This window comes from Zingiber officinale, chromosome 11B (genome assembly GCF_018446385.1).
Source record: "Zingiber officinale cultivar Zhangliang chromosome 11B, Zo_v1.1, whole genome shotgun sequence".
NCBI lineage: Eukaryota > Viridiplantae > Streptophyta > Magnoliopsida > Zingiberales > Zingiberaceae > Zingiber > Zingiber officinale.
In genome coordinates, this window is record NC_056007.1 from 38,557,235 (window position 1) to 38,570,930 (window position 13,696).

At 36.5% G+C, this 13,696-nt stretch overlaps 1 long non-coding RNA gene across 1 annotated transcript; it reads right to left on the bottom strand.

The window, feature by feature from the left end:
• Window positions 1–3,111: 3,111 nt before the first annotated feature.
• LOC122033499 lies at window positions 3,112–5,226 on the bottom strand. The gene is made up of 2 exons (XR_006126563.1): window positions 4,599–5,226; window positions 3,112–4,457 (listed from the first exon to the last, which is right to left on the bottom strand). It is a non-coding gene; the product is annotated as an uncharacterized LOC122033499 (long non-coding RNA).
• Window positions 5,227–13,696: the final 8,470 nt, after the last annotated feature.

Below are 13,696 nucleotides of genomic sequence, written 5' to 3' on the forward strand. Positions count from 1 at the left end.
TTCTCCTTTTTCATCAAATTTTTCTCTTTGCTGAAATGGAATATGAGAATATGCGATGCAGCCAAAAACTTTAAAATTATTCACCTGTGGCTTCCTCTGAAGCCATGCCTCATATGGAGTCTTATTTGGAACTGCTTTTGTTGGTGACCGGTTCAAAATATACACAGCTGCATTTACAGCTTCTGCCCAAAATGATTTTGGAAGTCCTTTACCCGCCATCATGCTACGAGCCATCTCCACTATGGTGCGATTTTTCCTCTCAGCGACTCCATTTTGTTGCGGGCTGTATCGAACTGTCAACTGCCTTTGGATCCCCTTCTCTTTGCAATAATCCATGAAGGCATTTCCAATAAATTCTCCTCCACGATCTGTGCGAGGAATTTTTATTTTTCTCCCACACTGATTTTCTACAAGTCTCTTGAACTCCAAAAATTTCGGGAATGCTTCTTACTTTTGGTTGAGTATGTAGACCCACATCATCCTGGTGTAGTCATCCACGAATAAGAGAAAATACTTGTAATTGTTGAGAGATGGAGTTTGCGTTGGTCCGCAAATATCTGCATGTACCAACTCGAGAGGGACTTTGGCTCTATAAGATATTTTTGGAAATGGTAGCCGATGCATTTTGCCGAAAATGCATCCTTCACATGGTTTATCTTGGTATGGAAAATTTGGAAGCCCAAATACCATTTTCTTTTTTTTTAGTAAATTTAAACCTTTGTAGCTCAAATGTCCATACCTCAAATGCCAGATCTTATGATCTCCATCCGTCATGCTTTGAAGTGCACCTTTCTCGGCTAATGGCAAGTTTAGAGGAAATACTTTATTCTGACTCATCTTAATTCTTGTCATCGTGAGTTTCTTCTGCTTGTCAATAATGACACAATGATCATTATTGAACTCCACCTTGTAGTTTTTCTGCAAAAGCTGGCCAACACTCAATAAATTTTGAGTTAATTCCGGCACATACAGGACATCTTTAAAGATATTGTCTTTCCCTTCTTTTGTCTAAATAGAAACCGCACCTTTTCCAATAATTTTAAGTGCTTTGTCATCTCCAATCTTTACCTCTGATGAAAATGATTCATCGATATCCACGAACATCTTCTTATTTCCAGACATATGGTTGCTGCAGCCGCTGTCCACATACCAAATATTCTCAAGTTGCTGTTGAGAATTTAAGCATGAATAAAATACCTGATCGGCTTCATTTTTTTCAGAGAAGTTTGTCTCCTTTGTCTCATCCTCATCTTGAAACCAACAGTCTTTTTTTGAGTTATTTGCATTTCTGCACCTTTTGCATCTATTCCAACAACTTTGAGTGTCATGACCATTTCTTCGGCATATGCGACAATAAGAATCTGAATCTTGATTCTTGAATCGCGAGCTAGAGTTACCTCTTCCTCCTCTACCTTAACCACGAGTATTAGAATTTTGAAATCTGCCACGACCTCTTCCTTGCGATGCTCTTTGTGCCGATATATTCTTCTTCTCTTGCGGGTTGTCTTTCTCTTTTTGAGAAACATTCATTTTTCCTTGAAAAGCTTGTTCCAAGGTTTGAGTAGAGAATCTGTTCATCCTCTTTTCATGGGCTTCAAGAGAACCCATGAGTTCATCCAAAGACAATTTTGATAGATCTTTGGATTCTTCGATCGCTGCAACTATATGCTCAAATTTCGCTGGCAAACATCGTAGGACTTTCTCTATAATCTTTTTCTCTTCTAGAGTATCTCTATATCCTCGAATTTGATTTATAACTGTTAAAACTCTGGAGAGAAAGTCTTGCACATTTTCGGAATCCTTCATGCCCAAATTATCGAAATCTCGCCATAGATTTTGCAATTTAATTGTAATTACCTTCTCATGGCCTCCGAACTGATTTTTTAGAATTTGCCAAGCCTCTTTTGCGGTCTTAGCACTCGTAATGCGCGGAAGAATTGATCGGCTCACCCCTTGATGCATAAAGGACAAGGCTTTTGCATCCTTCGTCTTGTTCTCTTTATGCTCTTTTTTCTGCGCATTTGTAAATGCCGCAACCTCCTCCGGAGTATGAGCAATATACCCCTCATCAATAACATCCCATAATTCGTGAGACACGAATACGGTCCTCATAAGCACGTTCCATAATTCAAAATCTTGACCAACAAAGATGGGGATACCTTGTTGGGAATATGTGAACGCGAGTTCTTGGTTGCTTGTAGACGCCATTGATAAATATGCGAGAGATATTTAGAACAAAAACCTTTAGCTCTGATACCACAAAATATGTTGGGTATTTCCAAGACTTATGCTTCTAGTCGTTGGAATTATACTTGTTACAACAAGAAAATATTTGGAGTAAGTCTTCTTGCTTTTATGTAAAGAATTCTTGTTAAGAAAAAAACTCTTCTGCCAATGGGTACAAGACTTCTCCTATTTATACTAGTCTATGCTTCAACTAGTTCTATGTACTTGCAACATACATGTATCTAAAATTAAATGAAATACATGCTTTGATTACTAGTTCATGAATCTTAGTCATGAATCCTATTTATTCTAGACATTCATGCATATGTCTTGTACATTCATTTATGGAAAAGCATTAATCTTCAATACTTCTGAGCTGTACAAGTTGCAAGTATTGCAAGACTTGTCACTAAGGGCAAAACTAATTACAAAAAATGTATACAAAAGCAACTTATAGTATTAAACAAGCCTCGTTATAGCTGCTCTTACACCTTGACTGAAGCATCTGTGCGATATCTACAGACAATAGTAGTAGAATTTGTTCTCCAACATTCATTAACTACCAGAAAATATATATGGATGAAAAAATGCAACAAAAGAAAAAGGATGATCAAATAATCAATTATCTTTATGTATCAGAAGATAAGGCAATTATCACTTTGGTAGATTCAAACTTCTATTTACATGGAGGGTAAATGGACAATGGATGTTCAAACATAAAGAGAGTGTATAATCACAAACATGTTAGCTGATAAAGAAATGTTCTAGTATTTACAAACTACATGAAATGCCTTTTATTTCATGTACAATAATTATTTAAAAGAGTTAAATCACCCTCATGTCTCACATAACTGGGATTAAAGGACTAAAAAAATTGAGAATTAATACCTTGACCATTATTATAAGACATATCATTTGCTGAAGCATGGGGAGCATCTGAACTTTTATTTGCTTCAACTGACTTTGACACGAGTAAAATCATTTTTCTTGTGCATATGTAATGGCTAAAAAGCTTCATATAGTAAATTTGAGTAAAGAATAACTGAGCCAATAACTAGAGATAGAGTCAGCGATGCAAGAAAAAAATCAGGCAACTGTTTTACTTGAAAATATCTAAGGAAAGCTACTCCCCTGGTATCAACAAAAAGTAAAAGATTCAGTTACCAAAACAAGAGTCAAAAAATGTAAGTAATGATGCAAACCATTTCAAAGCAGAAAAAAATTAATCCTCGGGCAAACTCTTGAGGCCAATGTTGATACACATGCATGAAATAGTTTAGGGATAAGTACCAGTAATGACTTTACAGAGAACTATATAGAAGAGGGAATCTCTTATGAACACTTCTAAGATGATGAAACAAACACTATAAAACCTTGTAAGAAGATGAAACAATTTTTCCAGCCATGCCTGAGGTATATTAGTGTAATTATGGATCCACCCCCGTTGAAAAGGGAACGAAGGTGGATTGTTCAGATGCAGGCGAGCCTGACACATGTTCAAACCCTGGCATTGGTTCATGAAGAACAAATCATGAGGGGATGATGGAAAGATGAAGCTATTTATTGCACCTAACTGGAACCATGCCAGTTACCAGCCAAACTACAGCTGTCATAACCATGCCAGTCAAGCTATTTATTGCACCTAACTGGAAAGAAACCATGAGGGGATGATGGAAAGATGAAGGTCGATTTGCTTGGTAGGAACCCATGTTAGAATCAGCTGTCATCTCTACCAGCCAAACTCCAAAGCAACAACCTTTCACACTTTATGATCTTATCATAACATACTCCACGTTAGCAAGTTATGCAAATAACAAATCTAAATAGTACTATGTGCATGACATTGGTATAAAGATGTACTGCAGAGTGATATCCTTATTCATCAAGCTAATATATATCATCAAATAGAAGAAAGACAAGCCATAAGTCAAACCTGAAAGATAAAGATGTATCACACTAGGCTTAGTTTGTTAAAGAAACATACCAAAGAATTATATCATACTTCTCTGTGCATCCTTGCAAACTCTCAACAAAATTTTTCCAACGAAAAGAAACTCTCTTGAAAAGTTCTTCAACAGGAAGATGGGACTCAAAATCATATGCTTTTACATTTGAAGGATCATCTCTAATCAAATGGTCTACATGTATTGAATCATGTGTTCTCGAAGCATCCTTGGATTTATTATGACCATATGTCGTTCGAGCTAATTATCCTACTTGCCATCCTTCTCCTTGTCAATCAAGAAGGAAAATAAGTAAAAAAAAGTAAGAAAAGAGCAGTGAAATTGGGGGAAAAGGGATCTGATTGGAAGGTAGCTCATATTTGAAGGGATAAGCTGACCCATTAGAGTAATCGGAATCACCCAACTTACCATCCTTCTCCTTACCAATCAAGCTCAAACTCCTCCTAAATCTAGGCACTGCCACATCAGACCAAACCTTGAATCCCACCTCCTCAGCTCCCCTTTCACCGACATCCTCAGGAGACACCACCTTGGAGGCCCTCTGCACCAGATCATCGAAGACCTAGAACCTTCTATCCAAGTCCACCACGACCATTGCGTCCCTCCATTATTCCCGGTCCTGCAACAGTGCTTGGTTTATCCTCGCCTCTTACAAGATGAAGAAGAGCTCCTCAGAGAAGTCGGGGGGATTTTGGTGGCAGCGAGGTGGTGGCAAAGCTGGAGGAGGGGCGGGAGGCCACTGGCGATGGCGAGGCTATGGGAGAGGGCTTCGGTGGTGGCATGTGGGGCGAGGAAAAGAATGCAGAGGGGAAGCTCTCCCCCTCCCAGTTCATCAAAATGCAAAGAGCTAGGCGAAGAGAGCATAGGTTAGATGGAGACGTGTTTTTCTACTTAAGGTTCGGGAAGACGTTTAGGCATAGGTTTAGGATGGAAAACACAAAGGCGTTTGAGGGGTTCGCCTGCATAGATGAGGTTCACTAGTGTGAAGAGATCAAGAAAGAAAAATGTGAAGTAGGTGAAGAGATCGTAGGTTGGATGAAAATGCTTAGGGATTGAGAAGGTAAAGGGGGATGCGGCGGTAAAAAATTTCGAGGAGAGGGAATGAAAAAATGTGGCAGCAAAAAGTGGCGAAGAGGAAAAAGGTGAAGGAAAAAAAATAATGATATTCAACAACACTTAATAGACAACGGTTTTCAAAAATCATTGTCGTAATTCCAAAAAAAACTACATAGACAACAGTTTTCAAAAACTGTTGTCATAGCCTTTAAAAATCATTGTCATAATCCCAAAAATGTATAAATAGACAATGATTTTTAAAAATCATTGTCGTAGGCAAAAAAAAATGCTAAAAGACAATGATTTTTGTTAACCTCGTTGTTAAAAGAAAAAAAAACAATGATTTGGCATAAAACCGTTGTCATTTGAGTATTGTTGAATGAGGATTTTCTTGTAGTGTTTTTGTGAAAGATTTTCCAAAAATCTAGATAAAAGTCTTTTATAGTGATAAAAATTTTCAATTTTTTTTCTCAATGATTAAAGTTAATTTTAAAATTAATTTTATCAAATCTGGTCTTTTTTAATAATTAAAGTTTTTTTAAAAAAAAAGGTATTACCTTATTTTTAATGTGATCAAAGGAGGAGAATTAAGGTTAAGTCCAAGGGGAGTTAACAATGTTGTTATTGGGTTATTTGCATATTCTTTCACTTGCATTTAATTGTTTTATTTTACTATTTTTTTACCCCAACTGAACTTGGGTTGGTCACATAAAAAAGGAAGAGATTATAAGTACTCTGTGGTAGTTTTGGTGTGATCAACTAAGTCAAATTAGATCATATGTATTTGATCTTTGTGTCTAAGTGAGTAGAAACTTAGGAGCACAAGAAGTCGAGTGAAAGACATAGCTAGCGAGAAGGATAGCACGGAAGAGAGTCGACAGGCTCGATGCGTCCGAGGGATAAGATGCTGTGGAAAAGTACGTTGCAGATGAGAAGGAAGAGCGCAACGTTTCTGAGAGATGAGAAGCTAGAGCGAAAGATTGCTCGAGGAGAGAAGGTCGGAGTTGGATTCAGGTGAGCTTAATTCTGGAAGGCCAGAGGATCACCCAAGCGACCGGAGAAGGAGGCGATGACTAGAGAAGGCATCGGAGGTCAGCACATGGCTGACCTATCCAGTCACCCAAGCCACTTTGGTGCCAACCAAGGTGCCTCGTCAAGTGGATCATCATTAGGTCCACATTAGCGGTTGCCCGAGTGCCTAGAGCAAGTCGGGGGCCCGGGAGTGGATAAAAAGTTATCTTTGCACCGTTGGGAAGGTTGTTGCGTGGAGATAGACTTTGCCACACTGGGGGTGCCCAAATAGGGTCCAAGCGCTCAGATCGTGCCACATCAGTAAATGGTCAGATTTGACTAATAGGCTATAAATAGAGCTCTGGTCTTAGTAGTTTGAAACAACACACTTCTATACTTCGAATTTCATTCTGCTTTTCATTTTTGAGCTTTATTTTCATGTACAAGGCTCCTCTGCCTCCTACATTTTATTCGAGAAGGAGATCTTCATAGTGAGCCTACTTTCCTTAGAGTAGCAATCTTCTAATTGGAAACTAAGTAAATTTATTTGTCTCGTAATCTTCTTATTTCTATTATCTTTTTGTTAAGTGTGTAATTATTTCACCCCAATTGTTTGAGACAAGTGTGAGTTTTCTTTGTAGGACAATTCACCCCCTCTTGCCTGTCGTACATGACCTACACAATGGACTCCGTCTTATACACCACAACATAATGGTGTATTTGAAAGGTGAAACTGGACTTTGTTGGACATGGTTAGGTCAATGATGAATCATGCACGTCTTTCCAAATACTTTTGGAGTTATGCACTCAAGACAAGACAGCTGTTTACTTGCTAAACCAAGTCTCGACTAAGGCAATCTTTGCTACTCCATATGAAATATGGACTAGTAAGAAACCTCATCTATCTCATTTGAATATATGGGGTTTCCCTATTTATGTGAAGAACACTGTGTCAGAAAAACTAGATGCTAAGTCTAATAAGTGTCTATTTGTTGGTTACCCTAAGGAAACAAAGGGTTATCAATTTTATAATCCCTTGGAACAAAAAGTATTTGTTTCTGTTGGTCCTTTGCGGCCAGCTAGAGGAGGTGAATATCCTGAAATCAAAAACCAGAAATACCTTTCTCAATCTTTATAAGCTTTATTAAACACTTGCATAAATAGAATTAAAAAGCTAATGAAAAAGAGAAAGAGGCACAGATTTTTTACTTGGTTTGCAATCAGTGGATTGCTAATTCAAGATGTTGAAAGCTCACTAAAGTCTCCTTTAGGTGGAGAAGTCTCTTACAAAAATTAAAGCACCAAATTACAAAGCTAATCTCAAAGTAGATTGTTTACAAGTATTGTATTTAGCTTCTAGGATCAGGGTTATTTTATAGCCCTGATCGGGGCACCTGGAAGTGTTCCAGGCGCCTGGACGTTGATAGAATTTTATCCTCTTTATAATGGATCGCACCATATCAAGTTTCGATAAGGTTTTTAGTCCAAGCGCCCAGATCAAAGTCAACCTCGGTGTTGAATTTTTTTATCTGGGCTCTCGCTCCGGCTCCGCTCGGTTGGGTGATTTCGGCCATCCAGAATAGGGCTCACCCAAACTCATTTCCGTCCTTCTCTAGTAGTCTCCCACTGTGGCTTCTCGTCCCTCGAAACCTCCGTGCTTTTCCTTCTCATCCGCCAACGTACTCTTTCGTAGCACCTCATCCCTTAGATGTACTAAACCCGTCAACTTTCTCCCGTGTCTTTCTTCTCATTAGCTGCGTCTTTCACTTGACTTCCTGCGCTCCTAAGTTCCTGTTAGTATTAGCCCTAGTACCAATTATGAGATGATTGTAAAGGGCTCATATTGTATCATATATCATTATTAATAAAAGGCAAAAGGTGGTTATTATATTTATTGTAGTTCAGTGCAGATTGAATAAATATAATAATGTCATTGGGTAGTAGGTTCTTATCTACAATATATCAATTGGTTGAATTGATAGTGAGATATTGTAGAGAACACTACTCTTAACTATTTCTAGTCGAACATTAATATACAAGGACAATATTAATACATTGAGACTAGCATGTAGGTCAACGGATGACTTGATCTCATAAGTCATGGATATGAGATATCAGGTTGACACATGGGTATATATTAGAGAATATATACTGAATGATCCGCCATAAGAATGTTTCATGGATCGTCGTATGAGTGTCATAAACATTCTCATGTGACTATTGGTATGAATAGTCCTTAGACCTGAAATCACTACGGTTCCCTACATAAGAAGTTATATACTTTGGTATCGTCAAACGCCACCCATAACAGGTGGACTATAAAGTCGATCACTGGGTATGCAATGAATTATGCGGAGGGATGTGAGTGATGTAGATGGGATCTATCCCTTCCATATGACAGAAGTGATATCTGTGGGCCCCTTGGTTAGTAGGACACAAGAAAGCATGGTCATGCGTAAATAAGTCAATATGAGATATTGAGCTTATTTGATTAAGTGTGTCTACTTGGAGATGAAGAAACGCAAAGATTGATAAGAGGATGGCACGGTCTATGCCTCATTGATCAATCTAGATATCAAGGATAAAGGGACCAAGTCATACATAATGATAGCCACGGACAGGTTAGGTTAGATCTCGACTTTCTCGTCACTTGGGTAGCAATGATGCTTTGCTAGATGTCACTCATTATTTAAGTATCGTAAATGTTGATTTGGGTACATTGCCAACGTTACGAGAGCCTATAGGGTCACACACAAAGAACAAGTTGATATGGAGATGAGTTCATGTGATGAATTAATGGATTAAGTGTAATCCGAATTTGACTCATTGAGTTAGACTCAAAGGGATCCAATTATTGGATTAAGTTCAATTGCATGGGAATCAATGGGTTATACTCATTGGGTGAACTTGAGTTCACAAAGGAAGTTGAATGGTCAAAATTCAACCATTGGATTGAATGGTTGATTTTGAGCCATTGGATTAGAAGATGAAAGGGTGGAGACTCTTGGTATACCATGGGATGGTTATATAAATCATTTTGGTAGTGATTTTCATTAGATGTGAATGTGAAGAGACCCTTGGCATTCTTCTTCTTCCTCCTTCCCTTTTCTTGGTCGAGACACACATATAGGTTGCTAGCACAACCTTGTGTGTTTTCCCTCTCCATCTTAATTTGTTTGTGAGACAATCAAAGACAAGACTTGTTCGTGTGGATATCGTAGAGGCATGAACGCTTGAATGTGCTGAGATCTGCATCTAAACAAGAAGAGGTTGCTGTCGGGATTGCGAAGGGCACGCATCAAAGGTATAATCCTATCATGTAGCTTAATATAGATTATGAATAAAAACTGTTTCTTCCCTTCGCATGGATCTGCTGGACAAGAGGATCTAGTAATTTTTCTGCTGCGTTTCCGCGTCTTTGGTGCACTAGATCCCAACAGTTCCTGCACACTTAGACACATGACATCAAAAAATAATATAATCCAACTTGATTTGGTTGATCACAACAAAACTATCATGAGGTATTTACAATCTCCCCCTTTTTAACGTGAGCAACCCCATGTTAAGTTAAGGTAAACTTAACACAAATAATAATAGGAATGGAAAGTACATATTTTGCATTTAAGAAAAAAAATGTGCAAAAATTAATGTACCCTCTCCCTAGACTTAACCTCTAGTTCTCCTACTTTGAAACATTAAAAATGAGATATTCCATGAAAATAACTTTAAAACAAATTTAAATCAGAGTCTAAAGGATAAAAATAAGGTGATTATTATCCAGAAAAATCATGAACTTTTAAATTTTAAAAATATAAATTTTTATAATTTATAAACCAATAAAAAAAGAATTTTAAAATTATTTTAAATTATTTAAAAATTCTAAGAATTTTTCTATCTATTAAACTTAAATATCCAAAGTTGAAATAAAATTTAAAAAAAAAATTGAATTAAATTTAAGCAGTAATAATTTTTTTATATATAAAGATTCATTTTCACTAAAATTTTCTTAAAAATAGTTTCTGAGCTCAAAAAATCATAAGAAATTTTTTGATAATTGAATAGAGGAAGTATTTTTACAAAAAAAAAATGAACTTTCAAAATTTTAATTTTAAAGAATTTTTAATATTAAAAATTTATATTTGGATAAATAATTCATAGAAATTTCACAAACAGTTAAAAAATTTTGAAAATATTTTCTTAGATAGAGAAAATGATAAAACTTCATAGAAAATAAATTTATAAAAAATAGCACTACAAGATCTTTTTAAATTGAAAAATATAAATTTTGTTAAAAAATTCATAGAAAAAAATACAACTGTCAAAAAATTCAAAATTTTTCCATTTATGAGAAATGAAAGTTTCTTTCTCGAAAAATAAAATTCAAATAATTTCTAATAGAAACCATACAAAGAAATTTATTTGATAATTCTAAGCAAATAAAAAGTACGATATGCAAAAAAAAAAATATGCATGATTTTCTAACCCAAAATAAGTTCCTTTCAAACGGATTAATTAATTTCTTTTTATGAATATACTTTAGTGATAATTTTCTAATTTGGCCCTGATGATATCTAAAATGCCAATTTAATATATTATAAGTTCGAGCTTGTTGAACATGTGAGTATGTAAGAGTTTTTATTTCAATTTTCAAATTTTCATTTCCATTTTTCATTTTTTTTCTTGCCGAAATTCTCTAATCGACAAGACATTGCTAAAGTTCATTTTAACTCATTGTTTTTTTTATTATTTTTTATTTTCTATTTCTAATTTGTAAGAACTTTTTGACAACATTTTTATAAATTTAAACAATTTATCCAGAGGTAGGAATCGTACCTGACTTACCTTGTCGATCTCAGACGCTCCCCCTGAAGAGCTACTTTCCTCTGACGTGGCTCCCCCTTCATCGATACTTTCGATGTTTATTTCTGATGAGCTTGCTTCATCACCTTCTTCATGACTTTCCATCAATACAAGTCCAGTGTAGGCTTCGATTTCTGATTCTGATGAAGTTTTGTCACATGTCGCCTTTAGGTTCTTGTGTCTTTTCTGGGCCACTTTTTTGTTTTTTCCTTGTAGTTGTTCTTGTTCTTCAGTTTGCAGTTGTCATTGATGTGCCCTTCTTCATTAAAGTGGTAGCATCTTACCTTTCTTTTCCTTCTATTACCTTTTACTTGATTAAACTTATTAGTTTTAATAAACTTTTTGAATTTTCTTACCATAAAGAATGTTTCATCATCATCGAGAGTCGTTTCGGATTCTGTTTCATTCATTTTTGCCCTTAAGGCAATGTTGTGCTTGGGCTCCTTCATCAAATCTGCACATCTAGTTTCATGCACTTCAAGTATAGAAAATAATTCTTCTAATGTACTTAATTCTAGATCCTTAGAGATGTAATAAGCATCTACTAAGGTTTACCATTCAAGATTCATCAAAAATACGTTAAGTGTGTACCTTAGCAAATCTCGATTGGTTACCTTTTCTCCGAGATTCATGAGTACGATGATGAGTTCCTTGATCCTTGAATGAAGGTGTGCGATGATTTCACCTTCTTCTAGCCAAAGGTTGCTGATCTAGTTCCAAAACAGATCTCGTCGACAAGTTTGGCTTTGATCGTACCTTCGTGTAGCTCCAGGAACTTCTCCCAAAACTCCTTTGCTGATTTGTAGGCGTCGATTCGATTGACTTCTTGTGGAGATAGTAAGTTCAATAGATGGAATTCGGCTCATCCATTTGCTACTAATTCTACTTGCTCCTTCTTGGTCCATTGATATTCTTCGTTATTTTTTAGAGGTACAAAACCATATTTTAATATTAGTAATAAATCAAAATCTATTTTGAATAATACCTCCATCTTTCTTTTCTAAATTGCAAACTCCCCCTCAAACTTTGATGAGTAGATACTTGGTCCGACTATCTCTTATGCTTCAGTCGGCGATTAGTCCTTCTGAAGCGCCCTTACTCTGATACCACTTGCTGGTCCTTTGCAGTCATCTAGAGGAGGGTGAATAGCCTGAAATCAAAAACCAGAATTACCTTTCTCGATCTTTATAAGCTTTATTAAACACTTGCATAAATAGAATTAAGAAGCTAATTAAAAAGAGAAAGGGACACAGATTTTTTTACTTGGTTTGAAATTAGGGGATTGCTAATCTAAGATGTTGAAATCTCACTAAAGTCTTCTTCAGGCGGAGAAGCTTCTTACAGAAGTTAAAGCACCAAATTACAAAGCTAAACTCAAAGTAGTTTGTTTACAAGTGTTGTATTTAGCTTCTAGGATCAGGGTTGTATCTATAGCCCTAATTGGGGTACCTAGAAGGGTTCGATGTGTCTGGACATGGATAGCATTTAATCCTCTTCATAACGGATTGTGCCACGTCAAGTTTTGATAAGGTTTCTGGTTTGGGCGCCCGGACTAGGTTCGGGCACTCGGACCAAAGTCAACCTCTGTGTTGACTTTTTAATCTAGGCTCTTGCTCTGACTCCACTAGGTTGGGTGATTTCAGCTATCTGGAATAGGGCTCACCTGAACCCATTTTCTACCTTCTTGAGCAATCTTCCGCTCTGGCTTCTCGTCCCTCGGAATCACCATGCATTTCCTTCTTGTTCTCCAGCATACTCTTCCACAGCACCTCGTCCCTCAGACACACCGATCCCGTCGACTCTCTCCCATGTCATCCTTCTCACTAGCTGTATTTTTCGCTCGGCTTCCTGTGCTCTTAAGTTCCTGCACGCTTAGACACAGGGCATCAAAATACAACAGGACCTAACTTGACTTGATTAATTATATCAAAACTATCACGAGGTATTTACAATTTCAAGGCATGCGACATTCTTAGATAAAGAGTTTCTCTTACAAGAAACAAGTGGAAGTATGATTAAACTTAATGAAATTCAAGAAACTCCAATAGACACTGAAGAGATGTCTGGTTAAGAACCACAATCGATTACTCATAGTGTTGAACCATTAGTTGAACCTATAGTAATATAACTTCCTCGTAGATCTCATAGGATACGCAATATTTTTGAAAGATATGGATTCTCATAAGTGAATCGAATGACGTGTTACTCATTAAGGATGAGGAACCTACTAATTATAAAGAAATTATAAAAAGTTCAGAAAGGAACAAGTGGCTTACAACTATGAAGTTGGAAATGGATTCCATGTATGAAAACCAAGTTTGGAACTTGGTGGATCCACCTAAAAGCATTACGCCTATTGGCTGCAAGTGGATTTTCAAGAAGAAAACTAACATGGGTGGTAATGTAATTACCTACAAAGTAAGATTGGTGAGAAAACCTTTTTACCAGCAGATATGCTTAAATCCATTCAGATACTCCTGCTCTTATCAGCTCATCATGATTATGAGATATGATAGATAGATGTGAAAATAGCTTTCCTTAATGGAAACCTACTCGAGGATGTATATATGATACAACCT